Source organism: Gymnoscopelus microlampas (genome assembly GCF_963454915.1).
Source record: "Gymnoscopelus microlampas genome assembly, chromosome: 8".
In the NCBI taxonomy this organism is placed as follows: Eukaryota; Metazoa; Chordata; class Actinopteri; order Myctophiformes; family Myctophidae; genus Gymnoscopelus; species Gymnoscopelus microlampas.
In genome coordinates this window covers 16489197-16511304 of record NC_139945.1, presented here as the reverse complement: position 1 = coordinate 16511304, position 22108 = coordinate 16489197, and the positions used below count along the sequence as shown (strand labels likewise).

The 22108-nt window shown below is 42.6% G+C and overlaps 1 long non-coding RNA gene across 1 annotated transcript; it reads left to right on the top strand.

Moving 5' to 3' along the window:
- The first annotated feature begins 1639 nt into the window (after positions 1–1639).
- LOC311050794 lies at positions 1640–3248 on the top strand. Its single transcript, XR_014601320.1, has 4 exons — positions 1640–1679; positions 2023–2069; positions 2168–2217; positions 2560–3248. It is a non-coding gene; the product is annotated as an uncharacterized lncRNA (long non-coding RNA).
- Positions 3249–22108: the final 18860 nt, after the last annotated feature.

The window sequence follows — 22108 nt, the reverse complement described above, 5'->3', positions numbered from 1 at the left end:
GTGTGTGTGTGTGAGTTTTTCTTCAAATGACTCCATTGCAGCCAAGTTAATGTGACTATTAACACTGGGTGAAAAAGGTGATATACCTGGATACGTGGGCAAGGCATACACCCACCAAACATAAATGATTGGTGGAAGTATTTCAATGAATGCGGGAGATGACTGTTTACCTTAAAATGCCTTTAAGATACCTGGATATGCGTCTCTCTTTTCTCTGCTAGGGAATCTCCCTTACATATGTAAATTAGAGGTTTGTTCAAACAATGGGAGGTGTGGGGTTCAGAGTGGGGGGGGGGCTCAGAGAGAGAGAGAGAGAGAGAGAGAGAGAAACAGTGAACCAAAGTTGCATTGTGACATTCAAGGAAAAGCTAATACAAATATTTTAAAAAAAAAAAGTGTTCTTAGGTCTTGCATAGGTGAGCAGTGTTAGTTTACAGAAAGGACATACTAATAAAGCATGACACACACACACACACACACACACACACACACACACAGAGAGAGAGATCAGAGTGCAGTCTTGGAGAAAACTTTAGCTACTAGTTACTTTGCAGATATAAATGATTACATTATAAAACATACATTAACCACTTTAGCCTTATTTTATACCTAGGCTATTTGAAAATAGCCGATCTACAAGCTCACAACGCGTCGCGTTGTGAGCTTGTAGATCGGCTATTTTCAAACATTTTAGTACTTGAACACATTTTGATACCAATACTTTTGTACTTTTACCAAGTACGTTTAAGGGTCATTAAATGGTTAAAATTATATCACAAACAAGGCTTACTTTATGTGTGTTTTCGTGTGTATTTTGGGGGGTAGAGATTTACATGCAGGCACAACATTTGCATGAAAGGTGTTGATGGGTTCAGTGGCCCTATTGTCTCAGGTCTCTCAGACAATAGGAGCTCCACCTCTATCACCATATTAACCACTTTAGCCCTATTTTATACATAGGCTATTTGAAAATAGCCAATCTACAAGCTTGTAGATCTGCCATTTTCAAACATTTTAATACTTTCACTTTTGGTACTTTAAGTATATTTTGATGCCAATACTTTTTTTAAACTTTTACTCAAGTAACATTTTGAACACAGGCCTTTTACTTATGTTTATATTTTGTTTGTATTTTTATATTGTGGTATTGCTACTTTTATTTAAGTAAAATAACTGAGTACTTCTGCCATCACTGCCAAAAATACAGGTTACCACCAGTCATGTGGTTAATAAACTATTTAGTTTGTTTTCTAGTCTAGGCCCAGTAGTGCTCAAAAGAACAAAATGTAATGGACTTTTCTTGTAACAAGTAAGAGCATTTCTACATTACACTATTGATACTTTTACTTAAGTATAAAATGTCAGTTCTTTTTTTGTGCTTGTTGTTTAGTGCAAAGCATTAGTACCTCTACATAGTAACGTTTAACTTGTTAAAACTAACTAAACTAAGTAAATAGTTTATTTCCAATCTTTCTCTCTCTCTCTCTCTCTCTCTCTCTGACTGCCAACATTTAACATGCACATTCAAATGGTGGGGAGGGGAACATTTGTGTCTATCCAATCAGATGTGTCCAAACAGAGTTTTCAAACATTTGAACTGTTTGGGCGGTTGGGTGAATTCATTCTTCTCAGCCATGTACTGCTGGCCTGTTGGTGTTTTTGGACTAGCTTTGTAAATGGTAAGCTGCTATTTTATCTAATTGTAAATCATTAGTAGGTTATACTGTTTATTGTATTTACTTTGATCAGTACTCTACAGTCTGTTTGATCAGTTGTAGGCTAGTGTTCCTTTACCTGTATGAGTTCAGATTGTTTTAAAACATGTGGCCTAGTCAAGTAGCTAGTCAATTCATATGCCATGATTTAATTTGTCAGCATAATGCAGTATAGTAAAATACACAGACTTTATACATTTTAGTAACTAAAGTTGGATTGCTTTGTAGTTTGTCTTTACTGTGGCTATATTGAATACAATGGCAAAGCATTGCTTCATCCCACTAACCCCTAAAATGATATTTGCAGGGAGAATTCCATTGATTTCCCCACTGTTGACGAGGAAGTTTTATAAGGTACTACACACCCACACTCTTCATTTAACTTTTTTTTTGTGCACTCCTGTTTCAGTTGAAGTTTACTGAGTTGTAATTGCTGTTATATTATTTTACAGTTGTTGGCACCCAGCGGTACATGTGTGAGGACCTTTCGGAGTTTTAACAGGTAATCTCCAGAATAAATTGCAATTTGCAGGACAATGGCTTGGTTTTCAGCAGAAGATTCAGCAGACAGTCAGCAGGCAATACACACACACACACACACACACACACACACACACACACACACACACACACACACACACACACACACACACACACACACACACACACACACACACACACACACACACACACACACACACACACACACACACACACACACACACACACACACACACACACACAGTAGTGTGGTAGAGTGTGGTAATTGTATTAACGCGTTCCGGTTTCAGTGGTTTTGTGGTTTAATTGTAATTCTTTTTTTCTTCTTCTGTTTTTCTTCAAGGCTTCAAGGACTGCCATTTTGGATCTTCAGCCCTCCAGCAGTCCAAAGTTCAGGAGATCATCTCCAAAACCTCATACCAAACGCTGCATTCTCCAGGACCCAATGCTTGAGGACACAGAGCAACTCCAAAGATGGACTTCCATTTTGGATCTTCAGCCCTCCAGCAGGAAGAAGTTCACAAGATCATCTCCAGGACCTTGTACCAAACGCTGTGTTCTCCAGGACCCAATGCTTGACGACAAAGAGCTTGAGGACTATGTTTTTAGTGCAAACATTTTAACTCAAATCTTTGCTTCTGGGGTCCCTGGAACAAAATATATTTCTTTATTTTCTGTATTTCTTCCTGTGGATTATACCAGGGACACATGACTTGGATTTAGCTCTTCCTTGGACCCAGCCACCGTGGATTACATGAGTAGCCTACAAGTGACTTTGTTTTCCTTTTCCCGCTATTTTTCTTTGCTCTTCTTCATGTCACTACTTGCTGACTATATGTCAGTCTATGTGGATTATGCGGTCGACACACACTGACATTTTGCACCGTAATCCTGTGTATAACGCACTGACTTTTAACTTTTTTTTCCAAGCACCTTAACTAACGTCCATAAGTATATCATGCACAGTATACATTGCTGCTATGTTCATGCACATATCTTATCTCAGGTACTAGTGTGAGTATATAGACACAAATTTCACCCACTTTTTTTTATTAAACCTGTGATGTGACAATAAACCTGATTCTGATTCAGAATATTTGAATATATATTTTTTAGAGTGAACATTTTTAACTCAAATCTTTGCTTCTGGGTCCCTGGAACAAAATACTTTTCTTTGAAACAGTTTACCTTATCTGTGTGCTCCTGTTCCATTGTTTTGTATACATTTGTTTTTCTTGATCAATAAACATAATTACATGAGTTCTGCCTATGTGTTTTTCTATATTGTTTGTGTGTGTGGATATATATATATATATATATATATATAAATTAGTGCAGGTAGTGGGGGGGAACTATAAACCACCCCTCCCATTGGGGGTGGGGGGGGGGGGACAAGCCACAGCCCCTGGGGGGGGGGGGGGGGGGGGGCTATAAACCACCCTTCCCACTGAGGGGGGGGGGTATAAACTAGGGGGTTTATACAAGAATTAGCATGCAGAATGTGGGGTGGGTGGGTGGGGTTATAAGCCACAGCTTCCAATCAAATGTAGTTTTCTGCACATGCTCAGAAGTGGTTGGGGTGGAAGGGTGAGAGGGGTGGGAGGGGTGGGTGTGTGAGGTCCTTGCTGGCAGACATGCAAATGAAGGTCTCAGAAATGGTACATACGCCTGAATATGTGGGAGGTATGTGGGAGGTGGTACATTAATGAATGAGGGCAGCATACACACACATACTCCCTTAAGTATCAGGGGTATGCCTGAGGGATACCCTCCCAAAATCATTGCTTTTCACCCAGTGTAAGTGTCCATTAGAGTAACACACACAGCCACTGGGGCACACACACACACACCCACCCCCACCCACCCACCCACCCACCCACCCACCCGCACGCACGCACGCACGCACGCACGCACGCACGCACGCACGCACGCACGCACGCACGCACGCACGCACACACACACACACACACACACACACACACACACACACACACACACACACACACACACACACACACACACACACACACACACACATTATGCTAATAGCTAGCATATTAAAAGGTATTGCTTATTCTATAGTAAGTTGGTGTTAAAATGAGTCCGATGAGTCTTTTATGAGCACCCACGTAAACACATGTAACCCGTGTTTGAGTTTGAAAGCCAGACATAAGCTATCTGCTGGTCAATGTAGAAAGATCTCTCTATCTCTCTATCTCTCTATCTATCTATCTATCCATCTTACAAAAACACTTGTTATTTTCCCAAGCACAACAGTGCTGAGGTTTGTAACTAGAACGTTTATAAAAGCATCCAAATCTGTGCGTTTTTCTATCTCATAATTGTGCAATCCATTTTAAAACTGTGACATAACCTAGGTATGATTTATTACCAAGCTGGCAAGAACTACAGTATACATAACAAAATGAATTAGGGTGCACACTTGCAGTACATGCAGAGAAATCTCTAGAATAGCTCGTGCACGACTTTAATACAACACAGCCTCACAAAAGTCATTAACAGTAATCAATCTTAAACACTGAGCAATCCATCTTCCTGTAGAGCCTTTCTAAGCCAGCGGTGGTGACTAGGAGAATGTCCTGTGATCTGAAAATCACACGTTAAGTCAGGATTACATTTTGAGGATGGTTAGAGGGTAGTCATTTTCTTAACCACTTAAGCCTTATGGTTTGTATGGCAAATAGCAGCAAGATTATAACTTGTATATAACGTGTAGAAAAAAGAAGGAAGGACACATTTGGAAATGTCAGGAAAATGTTTGGTTACATAATTTTTGTATTGTTAATTGTGATATTATCAAACATAAATTGCAAGAGGCAGAGGCATGGATTTCCACCAGATCCCCCTGGATTAAAGCCCTGCCCTGGACGGTTAATCTCCCACCTGCCTGAAACCATTGCGGGAATGGTTTCATGTCTGACTGCCTGCAGTTAATTTCTGTTGGCTGCTCCCACTGGAACAAAAATGTAAGTGCTGTTTAGTCCTGCATAATATCACGGTATCATCGTCTATAAATTGCATAATCACGTACTATTTCCATTGGGACCGAAAAACATTTCAAACAAAATAACAAGAATGAGCATGCTCGCTAGAGGTGGGCTACCTGAACCGAAACCCGTCGGGGTATACCACTTTCACTGTTTTCACTGACGGACCAATCAAAGGAACTGCTGCAGAGTTGTGCATGTACGGCAATCAATTATGGGAGCTATAAATATACAGTAGAGCCGCGCTTAATCGTCGCGCCATATGCGCAATGACAGTGGGCTCGTCGTTGTGACAGAGACAGCAATATCTTTTTTTATTAAATTGTTAAATTGTGATATTATCAAACATAGATCAGTCTACATTCCCCAAAAGGAAATGCATGGAAATGGATTCAGTCTGACCAGAAGCTGAGATAAAACATATCCCCACCGGCCATAAAAGTTAATGACTGGAGTTGGAGAAATCAAAAGCAGAGTGATTGAACCCCCCCAACCCCCCATCTCCCCAAGCAAATCAAACCCTGTGTTGAACACCCGGTTCATGTGGAGGGTCAGAATATGCTGTAGCATGTCACTGATGTAAGTGGAAAGACAACAGTTAATGTTAAGGGTGCCCTAAAGCAACAAACTTAACCCACCAACTAACCATAACTATGGTGACAATCAACCAAATACGCCCCAAATGTCCCCGAAGTTGTGGGAAACCAATCAGGGCCCAGTACACAAATATGGGGCGGGTTTATCACCAGGGGGTTATTTTTTTTATCAGCCCCTTGGAAACGCATGTTTCACACAGAGATTCAAGACTAATATCTACGCAGTGATGTCCAATGCAGTGATGACGCAGTCTGTCCAACTATCCGAGAGAGGAGAACCACCCTTTGCAGTTAGTGTGAGACGCTCATGGGAATAATTACAACATGAACAGGTAGACAGGACAAAATGTTACGGCTGAAATGTTAGTTTCAGAATTCTTACATTTTCCTCCACCGAGCTGGCAATATAACGGCTGTTTTTCCAAATAAGACCATGCTGTTGTGTAAATCACTCCCTTGTTGTCAAGATCGCAAGTAACAAAACTTTAAGCAATTTTATTCTTTCTCTCATTCGCTAGAGCTCTTTTTCCTCATGCACACGCACACACGCACACATGCACACACACACACACACACACACACACACACACACACACACACACACACACACACACACACACACACACACACACACACACACACACACACACACACACACACACACACACACACACACACACACACTCACACACAAATTATGCTAATAGCTAGCATATTAAATATATCTATATATATCAAAAACACTTGTTCATTTCCCAAGCACAACAACAGTGCTGAGGTTTGTAACTAAAACATTTATAAAAGCATCCAAATCTGTGAATTTAGGAGTTTCTCATAATTGTGCAATCCATTTTAAAACTGTGACATAACGAGAAGGCAGCATCGTAGACTACGTATAAGGACAGCCTACACATTTACTTCACAGAATACTGACCATCCATTGCTGCTTCCACTTGCCTCTCCCACATATTCTCTCACAAAATAAAAAAATCACACCCTGTGTGAAGGAAGCGGTGCCTTTGGGGCGGGGCTTAACTCATTTCAGTTCGTCCCTATTGGTGGTCTGAGTCGACTTACCAAATTTGTACTTGGTAGCATGCTGCAAACTGGAATGATGGCTGTTTAAAGCCCAGCCAATGGGCAGACAGAGGGGGCGGGGCTTAAGTAATTACAGTTCGTCCCTATTGCTGGTTTTAGTCCATGTACAAAATTTGTACTCCGTAGCATGCTGCGAACTTGAGTTATGGCTGTTTGAAGGCCAGCCAATGGGAAGACAGAGGGGGCGGGGCTTCAGCAATTCATGCTGGTCCCTATTGGTGGTCTAAGTCCACATACCAAATGTGGACTTGGTGGCATGCTGCAAACTGGAGTTATAGCTGTTTAAAATCCCGTGCTCATCCCGTGCTCATACGGGCGCTGGGGGTCCCTGGACCCCTCTTTGATAACGTCAGCAAGTCATGCGCCTCGCTATTGGTGGTGTAAGTCCACATACCAAATTTGGACTTGGTGGCAGGCTTCAAACTGGAGTTATAGCTGTTTAAAATCCCGTGCCCTAAACGGGCGGACGGACATAGCATACGCGGGGGGTCCCTGGACCCCGCTTTGATAACTTCAGCAATTCATGCTCGTCCCTATTGGTGGTGTAAGTCCACATACCAAATTTGGACTTGGTGGCAGGCTTCAAACTGGAGTTATAGCTGTTTAAAATCCCGTGCCCTAAACGGGCGGACTGACATAGCATACGCGGGGGGTCCCTGGACCCCGCTTTGATAACTTCAGCGATTCATGCTCGTCCCTATTGGTGGTGTAAGTCCACATACCAAATTTGGACTTGGTGGCAGGCTTCAAACTGGAGTTATAGCTGTTTAAAATCCCGTGCCCTAAACGGGCGGACGGACATAACATACGCGGGGGGTCCCTGGACCCCTCTTTGCTAACTTCAGCAAGTCATGCTCGTCCCTATTGGTGGTCTAAGTCCACATACCATATTTGGACTTGGTGGCATGCTGCAATCTGGAGTTATAGCTGTGTAAAATCCCGTGCTCATCATCCCGTGCTGATACGGACGGACGGACGGACATACGGACAAAGTCAAGCTTAGAGCGGTTGGCACCGCTAAAAATAAATACACACTGCAGTTACTGTTATAGCAGAGACTGAGCATACGAGCAGGTTGAGTCTGAGAGACAAAAACATATAAAAAAGTATGTGCACATGCATGCTCATGTAACGCCCGGGATTCAAACCCCGGTTTCCCACGTGGAAAGCCAACATCTTAACCACTAATCGCTCGGGGGAGATATTAGACTTTTGGGCCATCAGGCTGAGGTAGTGAATCACTCTGTTACACGGACACAACTGGTCCGGCCCGCATGAAGTCACATTTTGCCTAATCCGGCCCATGACCTAAAAATGAGTTTGACACCTCCTATCTAGAATGTGTGCGTGAGAGAGAGAGAGAGAGAGAGAGAGAGAGAGAGAGAGAGAGAGAGAGAGAGAGAGAAGCTGGACCGCTTATCTCTCTCTCACAGTTCATCCCTTTTCTCATCAGGTCCACTACACACACTGAGTCCTTTCCTGTTTGTGTCAGGCCATACATAACTACACACTGTGTGTGACTTAGAGCTGTGTGTGTGGGTGTTCACAAGCCAGAGCGCTGCACGTGCATCTGCACACCATGACCCCACCACACAACACAACACAACACAACACACACGTTAATCCTGTTTGGTGGTCAAATTCTGCTCCGTTTGTCTGAGCCAATCAGCAGTGATCCTACCTCTTAGACGGGGCGGGCAGGCCTCCTCTTCTCCTCATTGGACGCGCTCCAGCGCTGGCGCTGGCGCTTATCTGGGTACACGTGCAAGGGCCTGTGGGAGGGCGACACCCACGCGGGTTGGACTGTGGGACCCCTGGAAGATGGGGCATTAGCGCCGGTCCTCGACGTCTGTCATTGGCTCAGCAGGAAGTCGAGTCCAGTCAAAACGCCAAAATCCTCCTACACAGGGCGGGGTGTGGGGAGGGGGGAGGGGGGAGGGGGGAGGGAGGATAAGAGGAGAGGAAATTAGTCATGAAGAAAGGAGACAAAGGAGAGGGCAGAGGAGAGGAGGGGAGGAAAGAAAATGAGAAGAGAAGAGAAGCCAAACCGCAAAAAACACCAACTGGTAAAATGACATGTTCCCATAATCAGCAAAGCCCATCACTCACTGACAGACTGGGAGAGAGAGAGAGAATGTGTGAAAAAAAGATTATGATTGAGAGAAAAATATGGAAAACACAGACAGACAGACAGACAGACAGACAGACAGACAGACATACAGACAGACAGACAGACAGACTGACTCACACATCAGACACAGAGCTGATGTGCTCTGTGCAGAGACACAGCGCCACTCAGGATACCTGCCAATTAATCACCTGCGGGTGAACAGATGCTGTATAGAGGAGAGAGGAAGGAGATACTACAAAAAAAAAATATATATATAAGTCTCATCGCGAGCAGCAGCCATGCTAGAATGAGCAAGGCAAGCAGCTGGTTTATAGGTTGAGGGATGTAGACAGACAGACAGACAGACAAAGAGAGAGAGGGGTGTGTGTGTGTGTGTGTGTGTGTGTGTGTGTGTGTGTGTGTGTGTGTGTGTGTGTGTGTGTGTGTGTGTGTGTGTGTGTGTGTGTGTGTGTGTGTGTGTGTGTGTGTGTGTGTGTGTGTGTGTGTGTGTGTATGTGTGTGTGTGTGTGTGTGTGTGTCCGCGTGTATGTTTGCGTGCGTGCGCGCATGCGTGCTTGTGGATGAGTGTCGTTCCCTCAGATCCGGGGAACAAACAGATGTTCGCGGGTACGATGGCAGCACTCCCGCTGTGCTGTTGGATGTCCTTACATGGTTTGGCACCATGCAGCTAGCTAACGCGCATCGCGTGCGTCATTCTAACAATCTCCGGGCACATATGGACACGTGCCGCGTTGCGATCAATAACAGCTGGGAGTGACATTGAATTCTCCACTCAGTTCTTCACTGTTACTGATGCCAGTGGTGGAAGTATTCTTATCTTTTTACTTAACCATATAGCATCCTAGCATCCCTATTCTGGCCCAAAGAACAAAGAGATATAGCATAGAGGGAAAAAAGTTGTTCGTCTACTTGGGGACTCTAAGTATGTAGGGTTTAAGTAGTTTATTTAAAGTACTGATACCACAATGTAGTAATGCTATGTACAAGTAGGCGTGGGTACTGTAACTCAGTGCCAGTATAGGGGGCGGGGTGACACACACATCTAGGGAGAGGTATGGGATACACTTGAACTGAGCAGAGCAATGCTCTCTGCATTTATACCATTATTTTGTGCTGAAGTTCATGGAATAGCAAGAAGAATGCTACCTCAGCATTTATACTGTGAATTCTTATGTCAATTATTTGTAATTATTTATATTTAGGTAGGTACGCTTTAAAATGTTAACAGTTGATATAAAATTGTTCAAATTTGCCTTGCCCCCCCCAAAAAAACTTTATACAACTGTCCTATGGTTTACCCTCCCCTCTTTGATGTTTTTTAGTCTGTCCCTCATTATCTCTCTTTCATTTTTCTCTCTCACCCACTCTACTTTTGGCTTTTATACCTTATTGTGTTTGTGCACCTTTTCATCCATTGCACCCTCAACCCAAGTCTCTCCGTTGTCCCACTATCCCAGAGAGAACTGTGAAAAATGTCAAATCATCCTAAACTAGAAAAAGTACGTTATTCTGGCCTCCTGGTGGCACTATAATAGGCCAATGTGAAAAGGGTGCCATTTATTCTTCTTTCACGGCAATCAGACACTGCATTCATGATTTGAGGCATTTTGTTCCAAAAATGTGTTTTGCTAAATTAGACCTGCTGGTGGCGCTATAACAGGCCAATGTGAAAAGGGTGGCATTTCTTCCTCGGCCTAGTGGGAATGTGCGTGTGAAAATTCATGGAAATCGCAAGCTGCGTGCATAGTTTGAGGCTTTTTGTTCAAAACGGACCAATCCTGCAAACTTTGGAAGCCAACCATAGGCAATGAGGATGGAATATGGGAAATCGGACAGATTTGTGTTGATCACATGACAGAGATGCTGTGTACCGATTTGCATGACGTTTGGATAAAATCTGTAGGAGTAATGTAAAAAAAATGGGGTTTACACAAATCAGCCTCCTGGTGGCGCTATAACAGGCCCATGTGAAAAAATTGGGGCAGAGGTTCTGAATTGGCATCCATGGAGTGTGTGTGCACAGTTTCGGAGCGACCGGGCGAACGGTGTCGGAGATTAGTTGGTAACACACAGACAGGACGGACACACACACACACACACATACACGGACGGACGGACAGGTGGCTAAACATACTCTCTCGCCATGCCTTTCGGCCCAGCGGAGACAATAATCTATATTCAGTAGATACAGGAGTATAGCTGATGCTTGACATTAGACTGAACAGTATTGACCAGAGGTCCTGTCCTTCTCTGTCTTCTAGTGCTTCTGAGCTGTCCATGGTGCTGATAGTGTACTGTAGTGCTCTCCATGGTCCTGAAATGGCAAGCTGTTATGGTTAGTCAGTCACTAGTCATGCATGGTAAGCCAGGCCACACTATAGTAATAGAGAGGCAAGAACTCACAACCCAGGTTTACCAGCTCCCCTCTCTTCCTGTCACAACAAACACCACGGCTGGACCATATGAATATTCAATTGTTAACCTTTAATATTCATCATTCACTTATGTCTGACTAAGAGCCCATGGAACTAGGCTCACATCCTAATCTAGCGTGACATCACATTGGTTACATGGTGAGTGAACACAGGGGTGATTGAATAGGTGACTGCCAGAGAAGCCAAGGGAATTTTCTGGGGTTATAAGCACATTTTCAGGTTGAGAAACATGTCAGCATTTCTGTAAAAAATAACGTTGGCAAATTCTTCCACCCCACCAGCGGACCCACCCACCCCCTTCCTAACTCAAATAACCCTGGCCTGGGAGCTCTCTGCCGCATCAATCTGGCAAGACCCCCGGACAGCACTTATTGCCATTGTCGGATGCCCCCCCTCTCTCTCTCTCTCTCTCTCTCTCTCTCTCTCTCTCTCTCTCTCTCTCTCTCTCTCTCTCTCTCTCTCTCTCTCTCTCTCTCTCTCTCTCTCTCTCTCTCTCTCTCTCTCTCTCTCTCTCTCTCTCTCTCTCTCGCTCTCTCTCGCTCTCTCTATTAGTCCCTTGCTACCCCGTGGGCTGTAAAATAGATATACCGCTCACAAATGTGTTGAAATGTATTTCTTCTGGACCCTGGGGAAAGTTTAATTTTAGTATCAGTGAATAGGGCTGGAGCAGGGCAGGGAATTGAGTTTTTTTTATTTTTTTTAGATGTAGCTGCAATATTTCCCCTACCATAAAATGCTGGAATGATCAAAATGAGATCTTGAAAAGCCGTTACCAAAACAACTTTAGTTTCCCATTAACTTAAAAGCCCTTGCCAAAACATCTTTGGTTCCACTTTAACTTCCAATGGCAGCGCTAATATAATGAAGTTGTAATTATAGTGTCTCCCTCTCTATGCAAAATGGCACACTTTCATCTGCTTGGCTATCTGAGCTGCGTTCCTCCTCATAGATAATATACACTGGAAGTGATTTTAAAAGTAAAGTTTTCAGAGAAAAAGCTGCGTTGATTCTGCCCATGCTTTTCAATGGGAACGGAGCGGTTTATTGCCATTTGCAAATTTCTGCAAAAAAACTGCAAAAAAATCTGTTCCCATTGAAAAGCAATAGCAGAATCCGCCCTCATAGAAAGAATTAAAGTTCGATGTGAGAGTAGTTTTTTCTGTTATTAAAATTGGACCCCCCCCGCCCACAAGTTTTCTCTTGTTTTTGGATTCTTCATTCACTGTAAAAAAAAAAAAAAGAGAGAGAGAGAGAGAGAGAGAGGCACAGAGAGAGAGTCAGAGAGAGACACATGGAAACTGGAGAGAGAGAGAGAGAGAGAGAGAGAGAGAGAGAGAGAGAGAGAGAGAGAGAGAGAGAGAGAGAGAGAGAGAGAGACATGGAAACGAAATAGATTGAAGAGAGAGAGAGTGACATGGAAACAGAATAGATTGAAGAGAGAGAGAGAGAGAGAGAGATGGTAACAGAATGGTTTGATTGGACATCTCAACCTATTGCCATTAACAGGATTTGAACTCTCAACCTTCAGACTAATAGGCTGCAACACTACAGTGCTACAGTATAGCTTTGTCCAGGCCGATATTGTCTGTTGAAGATCATAAACTCTTGCCTTCTTTCATGAACCAAGCCCCTGTTTCACTAACACTAAGATCACTCCTTCACAAACCATTTACCAATGAAGAAATTGTACATCTCCTCAGAACCAAAACTAGTGAAAGTAGCCGATCTACAAGCTCACAAACCATGAAAAGTTGTGAGATTGTAGATCAGCTATTTTCAGAATGAACTATGTCTTACATTGAAAAAGCGTACTCTCAAATAAGCATTTCAGGTTATCTTTACCATTTGCACATGTATTCATTGATACAGTCATGTTGTTTGCAATTCAACTTAAATTAAGTCTGCATCAAGTGAGGCTTGAACTGGCGACCTTGAGATTGTGAGGCATTCATTTAAGGGAGACGCCATTGGACCAACAGACAAGTAACTGTGAAAAAGGAGATCACAGAGATGATACAGTTTCACGCAAATAGCTGAAAAATCCTGGGTTTAAGTGTTTTTCAAACTGCTCAAAATTGCGGACAATCTAAGGGCGGAGCTTACTGGTCAAAGCGATAGATGTGTTCCTCATGAGTCAAGGCACAAGTGTAAGCAAGTTTCATGACTTTCGGCCAAACGAGGCATGACTTTCGCTTGTTTAAAGTTTGCATTTTCAAAAAATTGCTATAGCGCCCCCCTTTGGCCAATTGGAGTGAGATTGGTTTCAGTGATATTTGGAATGACTCTCTACATTACTGCAACGTTTCAAAGAAATGTGAGTCTTGCATGTATGTGTTAGGGGCAGATGAATAATTTTAATAAAACTGCAATAATTAAAATCTATTTCCTACTGGGAAACCCTACTGGGAACATTCTTTACACATGAACTTTGGACCTCTGCCGACATAATGATGCGAGCGGATTTTTTCGAAGTGAAAAAATGCAGAAGTTAGGAGCCAATGACTGTTTTTCATATCATTCAAAATGGTGGGAGATCTAAAGGTCAGAGGTCAAAAGTCAAACCACGAAAGTTGTCGGGCATGAAGAGACGCATGTGTGTAGGCCTATCGAAGTTTCATGGCTGTAGGTCAAACAGGGCATGAGTTGTACCTGTTCAAAGTTGGCATTTTCAATTGAGTGCTATAGTGCCACCTTTTGACGAAAGATTGTGAGAATTATTTTTTGATCGTTTTTCATGACCATCTACCATATGGCCGAGTTTCGTAAAAAGCGACAGCACGGTTCAGCCAGAACTGCGAAAAGTGGCAGAAGAAGAAGAAGAAGAAGTGACAGAATACTGCCAATAACAAAACAGGTCCAGAGCTGAGCTCTGGCCCCGTAATAATAAATGATCCATGTATGCAAGGCTTCATGGACTTCTGACACTATGTAACTTTTTAACAACTATACATACTGTAGCATATTATGTCCCACAAAATTATAACATTGCATGTTTATGCAATAACAATCATCCTTCCATAAATGAATAGACTCAGGGGGCTTGACTGTATTACTATGTATTGGGGAGACAATGAGTTTTCATCCTGGAATTTGCCAAGGCACCAAGGCAGAACTGCCAGTCAAAGCGAAGACTGGCCAATCACAGCGCGTCCTCGCCAGACATGCTTGCAGAGACTCTTGGGTAATGAAGTCAAAGACGTTGGCTGGCGTGTTATTTGTGTCCAAATACCCCAAACTACATAGTGCTGCTTTAATTGATACAAAGTTAAAGTATTCTTTTCCTTTTTCAATAATTGTGCACCAGATGTAATCGTCTGGCTACTGCGAGACTACTGTAGGTGTCACTGTTTACTTTAAGATACGATTAGTCGAGGTGAGGTGAGGAGGTGAGAGACCAGATGAAATGAGATGAGATTGGATCAACTAGCACTGATCCCAGAGAGCAAAAGTGGGCTATACTGCAGCAGCAAAATACTAAATGCAATAAAGATAACCTACTGTACAATAAAAAAAAAGGGAATTAAGAACAATGTCTCTGCTCCCTTTACGGTGCTGTCAGGTAAAATGAATTGGAGAAAGAAGAAGAGGCTGAGTGGTGACAATGCTCAAGGAAAGTTTGTGGGGTTATAAGCACATTTTCCGCTCGGCAGCCGTCAGCACTTCTGTAAAATAGTGCTGGAAATCACCCCAGCTTGGCACCACTGCACCCTATCAATCTGGCCAGACAAAAGTCTGTCCTTCTAGCCCTGTCCCCTGCCAAATAACAATCCCTTCTATTTTTATCGTTATCTCTCTCTAATAGAAACCCTTTTCCATTAGAGGGGATCGGGGGAACTGAGCATCAACCCAAACCGGCACCCCAGTTACTGTGACGGCGGGCCAACTTAGTCTGACAGCAGAAGTTAGGCTATAGCAGGAAGGCATGCAAATTGTAGAGCTACTGCTACCAGTGGTAGAACAAAGTATAAACAATGTTTTTCAAATTATACAAGGTCTCCTATATATGAAATTGATGCGCTTGTATAAAAGTATTGTGTTATTAGGTGGTGTAAGACATATTTTTAATTTTTGGTTAAAATCTATCTATAAATGCACACAATCTGGATCTGTCTGTCTCTCACATAACTTGAGGACAGTCTGACCATTCAACTTCAAACATAGCGTGTGTATTGTGGAGGACACAAGGGTGTGTTGTGCCGATTGGGTGGTTGAACCCGTCTCTCGGGAGAGAGAACTATACAGGATAAAGGTGAAATTGGAATTGATGAAACAAATACAAAATTAGCAGACAAAATTGGAACTGGAAAAAAAAATGTAGCTGATACATTATATTTGTGATGATATCTCTCCTGATTGGATAAAGCTGAACATTGATTTTCTGTTTATTAAAGAGCTGGAAAGACAAGGAGACCCTTGTTAAAACACCCCATAATGATTAACACTTTGATTGCCAAGATCGCGTATATGCGATCTTGGCAACTATTTTTGTTTGTGTATATGCGTATTAGTTTATGCGTATTAGTCTAATAGACGATCGTGCTGTTTTCTGTACATTCCGATGTCAGATTCCCTATCCACCTACTTCCGATTCACCCGGAAGCAAAATTCAGTGGTTTCGTTTTCGTTTTTCGTTTTAGCTTAAAAAGTGTGATTTTAAGGCAAAATATGGCAAAACACGTTTTTTCAGAAGGTATAAAAACGAACGGAGAGCTACGGTTCTATTTTCTTTAGTCTGGATGACGAACAGTTATCGTCGTTGTGTATACCAACGATCTGAAACCCGATCAAAGCTAAGCTAAGCTATTTCCGCCTACAGAAGTGGGACGGAAATACGTCGTCAGCCACCCGGATATGACGTTTGCAGCCTATTTGGGAGGGGGGGAGCGAGAGAATGGAGACGTAGAGAGAAAACTTAACTCTTTGAGTGCTTCTCTATCTGTCGTGTGTGTTTATAAACACAGCCAGACAAACGATCAACACACGATCAACAATTCTGTGACCGGTTGAAAAGGGTTATAAAACAGCAAATCGCTGGCACAGGGGTGAGTACATTATGAATAAACTCAATGTGTTAATATCAGAATAAAATATCAGAATAAATAGCTTAATCTTTTTAACCAAAAATATAACAAAAAGGTGAAAACTTTATTTTGTGTCAAATATCACCACCTTTAAATTGACATATTTTGACACACGTGGTTTCTTTAACTGCTCAGTGGAGTGCATACTGTTTCTCCACCAGAGAATCTCTGACATCATATTGATGACTTCATGTTGATGACATCATGTTGATGACATCAAATGTGGAACTCCATATTAGGGCAAGGCTGGTGGGACAGTGGATCTGAGATCAATAATACATTCAAAATGTGTGAAATATATTATTTGATTTACTTCCTTGACCTACTGGCAACTTCCACAAGAAAAGCTGATTACGGGTCCATGTCCACAGAACAATTTGTGTAAGTGGCGTAGTGCTTTCTTATCATGTATACACATGCACTGAGCGAGACGCCTGCGCTCATTGTTTGCTGCTGGTGTGCGTGTCTCTCCACCGGTGCCACTGCATAGTAAAGTTATATTGATGAGCTGCGCTCCTCTCCAAACTTTTCACTATTTTCTTTTCTACGCGGTCCATAAAAAAACCCAAATACAGTTGGGCCAAATGGGACACGATACACCTGAGCCACATATAATAACTTCATAATGCAAGGGGGCTGATTGATCCCAAAACGTGTAAGACAGTGTCACATTGGGGTGATCGAGTCCTACAAACACGGGCCTACAATAGGCAGAAATGTCAAATAGAAATGATGAATGGATTCATTTACTTTTAGACATCTCGGGATATGATTGTTCCAGACGTAGCATTCAGGGTTTGCTGGAAATGTGTGGTTGTGCTGAAACCAGCAATACATGATTTGTAGCTGTAGCAGGTCAGTGATATACATCAAGAAATATACGACTCTGTATACCTCACGTCACTGTGTTTTATCACCGTCCATGTCTGGCTGTCTCTCTCACTCTGGCTGAGTCATTACTGTCTCTCTCTTCGCTGTCTCTTGTTCCGTCTCTTATTCACTTTTAACTTTGACTTGCAAACTCATGTACATCGAAAAATGAGTTGTCGTCGTCTCCTCTCTCTCTCTCTCTCTCTCTCTCTCTCTCTCTCTCTCTCTCTCTCTCTCTCTCTCTCTCTCTCTCTCTCTCTCTCTCTCTCTCTCTCTCTCTCTCTCTCTCTCTCTCTCTCTCTCTCTCTCTCTCTCTCTCTCTCTCTCTCTCTCTCTCTCTCTCTCTCTCATACAAGTCATTATAAAATGCTGTATGTGTTCATTATGAGTATAATTTAGTTATTATATGTAGATTATAATGCATTTTAAGTATGTGCATTAAGCATTATAGACTTGGGATGCATAGCAAGTGCTACTACTACAACAATGATGACCGATATCTATCGGGTTGTTCATGTTTGTTTAGAGCTGTTAGGACTATTTGCTTAACTTCACTTATCATTGTTTTGTTTATTTGTTTTAGTTTTTTCACAGAGGACGAAAATATGAGTTTAGAAAGATATCTACATACTGTACAGTACATGAAGCCCAGGCCTAGAACTGTGAGCTAAACCAGTGGTTTTCAACCAGTGGTCCGGGGACCACAGTGGTCCTTGGGGGGTACCAGGGGGTCCCCAGCGAAATTAGTTTAACATAGCGTCAGAATCATTTTAACCACTTAGCTTTGGCTATACAAAAATAGCCGATATACAAGCTCATAGCGCGGCACCGAGTGCCGAAAAATCTCTAAAATGTGTGCATATATCTTTGAATATATTTATTTTAAGAGGACATTTTTTAACTCAAATCTTTGCTTCTGGGGGTCCCTGGAACAAAACATTTTCTGATGGGGGTCCGCGGCTGAATGTATATCAATTTAGGGGTCCTTGGCATGAAAAAGGTTGAAAACCACTGAGCTAAACAACTGAATAACATATGTTGTGGCTTGGTACTGGCTAGCTGCCAGTTGACTGCTAGGTGACTGACAGAGCCATACGTCAGTGGTGAGAGATAAAGAGATAGGCAATGTCAATACACGGCCGGTGGCAGATGAATCTCCCTGGCTCTCTCTCCATTCTTCTCTGTGTCTGCGCATGTCTCTCTGCCGATCTCTGTGTCCTTGTCTCCTTAGCTCTCTGTCACTGCAGCCACACACTTGACCTTAACAACCCTAAACCGACCCCAATCGGACAGAATTAAGCCCTGTTGTATGCCAAATAACCCCCTGGCTACGCCCGGTAGCACTTCAAACCCTCAGTCCCTCACTCGGTTCCAAACTGGCAACCTGCCTCCTTTCCTCCAACTGTGAACTTTTCTCTCTCCCACGCCAAAAAAAAAGTTAAACTACAAAATATCTTTCTCTTGCTTATAAAGTACCATTATTGGCATATAGTAGCATCTCTGTTTGACCCTCTCTCAGTGCAAACTTGGCAACCCCCCTCGTATCCCAATAACTAAGCATAGCCTCCGCCACTACAATATTAGTTCATCCTAAATGGAACCCAGTTTTCTCTCCCAATAGACATACTCATACCAATCCAACCTGGCAACCTACCCTACATTGTGTTAATAAGGCATGCCACCCCTTTCCCTTGCCAAACAACCCCCCTTTGAGGTCGACAGCCTGAAGGGTATAGATGCCAGTCTCTCTCTCTCTCTCTCTCTCTCTCTCTCTCTCTCTCTCTCTCTCTCTCTCTCTCTCTCTCTCTCTAAAGTCGTATTGCTGTAAATTGGCAACAGCAACTGTTCTCCTTCACACTGTCCAAGCAATACCCCCTCCCTTTCTCTCTCTCTAATTCTCCCACTATCCCTCTAATGGCTACAATTGGCCACTGACTATCCAACCAGGTAACTTCTCTCTGTCTTGATACAGTTTCTGTCAGTCTCTCTGTCTCTGTCTCTCCCCTCTGGCCACTCCCACATTCCATTCCACCTCACCTCAGTCCCATACACCCATAGACATATAAAGGTAGACGCCTCCTCTGGCTCTGAAGCGTCTATATGGCGGGCATGCTTCCGCTTCCCGGGGGGGCAGCTGGAAATTTCCCCGTGCGTCACAGAAGGGGGCGTTCAGTAGGCCAATGAGAGGCAGGTGGGGGCGGGACAACTAGATTCTGACAAGTCCTGGAAAAGACACGCTGTGATTGGCCAGTGCCCATTCCGGGGGGAACGGGCACTGGCCAATCACAGCGCGTATGGCGGCCACCATACGAAACAGGTCGCTCCAACGAACTGCAGAGGCCAATGAGGTATCTAGGTTTCTATATCTATGCATACACCTGTCCCCACTCCCACAGTCCTCCTGGAGTTCCTCATCCATCTTCTCACTCGTTACCACTTACAGTATTTTATCAGCTTGCTGCCTATGAGACTGGACTCCTTCCACTCACGCAGTGCCAAGTTCGTCAAAGGGTGTGTTCGGAAATACACACTGAGAATCTGTTGTTTTCAGACTGTCATAGTGACTGATGCACAAGTTCAAGAGAACTAGTACAGTTATTGAGAAACCACTTGATGTGTGTCCTTCTTGGCTCACTATAGCCTCTTGTTCTTGTACCTCTATGTCCCTGAGTGTTTTTCTGAATCCCTGTCTCAGATTCTACCCTGTATACTGTACCTGCTTCATTGTCTTGGCCTTTTTTTTCATTCGGATATCGACTTATTGCCTGTTCCCTTGGACTTGTTTGCTTTAATAGACTGCCCTCCTTCTTTGACCTCTGCCTGCCTCACCTCTCTGTAAAGCCTTGTTCTTTGTAAACAAACTCAATGCATTTCAATTCACTCTGCCTTGGGTTGTTCTGCACTTGGTCCAGTGGTGGTTTTACTTAAGCAAAAGTATCAATACTGCAATGTAGAAACACTCTGTTACAAGTAAAAGTCCGGTAATCAAATTTTTGCTTGAGTAAAAGTACAAAAGTAGAAAGTACTCATTATGCAGAATGTCCCGTTTCACAAGTTATCATGTCTAAAATGTATTAAAATCTTTTGAAAATAGCTGATCTACAAGTTTGTGTGAGCTTGTAGATCTGCTATTTTCAAATAGCCAAAGTTTGAATAGGGCTGAAGTGGCTAATGTATGTTTTGTAGGAGGCGTGTTCAAAATGATTGGATTCAATGTTGTTGTTGAAGACATGATTCCTAAATCTACAAGTTTTCATCATAGTGAGCTACAATAGGTGAAAATTGAGAGTTATCTGCTTGTGCTAAAGGAACATGTATGTAAATGTATATACACACATTTTGAAGCAAAAATAAATAAATAAAAGTAACGCAAAAGTAACTAGTAACTATAACTAGTTACTTTTTTTTTAAAAGTATCTTGGCCAACACTGCCTGAGACTCAGCAACGCTTTCTTTCTTGTCCAACCTGGCAACCCCTGTTCCAATCTGGCAACCCACCCACCACCAACACCCACTTAAACCCCTTAAAATCTAGATTGAATAGCCCCTGCGTCTGTGAACGGACAACAGGTCTTTCTATCTGTCTTTCTCTTTGCTGGTCTCTAGGGGTGCAACAGTCAATCAAAATTATAGGAAAAATATGTTCGATTTAAATGAAATTTCACATTTCACAAATAGCAGATCTACAAACCTTGTATAAGCTGTTTTTGTAATTTTTTGTAACACTATTGTATTAAGTATGAAAAAGTGGTTAATAAGACTAATCAATGTAGTTGATTACAACAAAAAGCATTTAGAATATGTTTCATGTTTATTTGTTGATATATATAAACAAAGTCATTAATAGAATGATCTCTAAGAAGATAATCAACAGTTGTAGCCATACCTCTCAAAGTCTCTCTCTCTCTGTCTCAGTACCACTCCCTCCCTGTGCTCTCTCTCTATATATTTGTTCAAAGTGTCATCATTGTCAGCATGTGGTCCTCCTCCAAGCTGTCAGCTCTCTCTAGTCCCAAACTACAATGACTCCCCTCACTCTAATAGTCCCATTTATCTGCTCTGGGGGAAAAGGGAATAAAGATAGAAAGGAAAACGGCATCAGTCCAAACTGGCAACTTCATGCTGCGTCAGTATAACTTGTGTTCTCTATCATGCAACAAATAGGCCACTTTTAAAGCTGATAGGACCCGAAGTAGCAACATAGAAACGTCCCTCTGTATCCCTCTCTCTGTCAGTTCCAACAATGATCGTTTTTAACCAGAGAAAGCCTTCTGCTCTAACCTGCGCCCACTTCCCTCAAATGGTCTAGTTTAGATCCTATTGAACAAGAAAAACAACAAGCTACAGTATAGTTACTGTAGATATACTGTAGATATTCCTACTGAGCCAGTAGAAAGTTGTAAGCTTTGACATGCTTCAACTAACCAATAAGTATAGAGAGGCTCTGCCTCCATCTCTTGTTGTTCAATTCAATTCAATTCAAGAAGCTTCATGGCTACAACATAATATTTCATAGGCAAAGTACTAGTGGAAAACACGAACGGAATCTAGAAGACTTAGATCAAACAAACACGACTGCAAATTGTAGATACACATACTGTAGGTAATGTCTCTTTTTGGGTGTGTGGACGCATTCAGTGGCATTCTTAAGGTCACACTGGTAGGACGGTAAT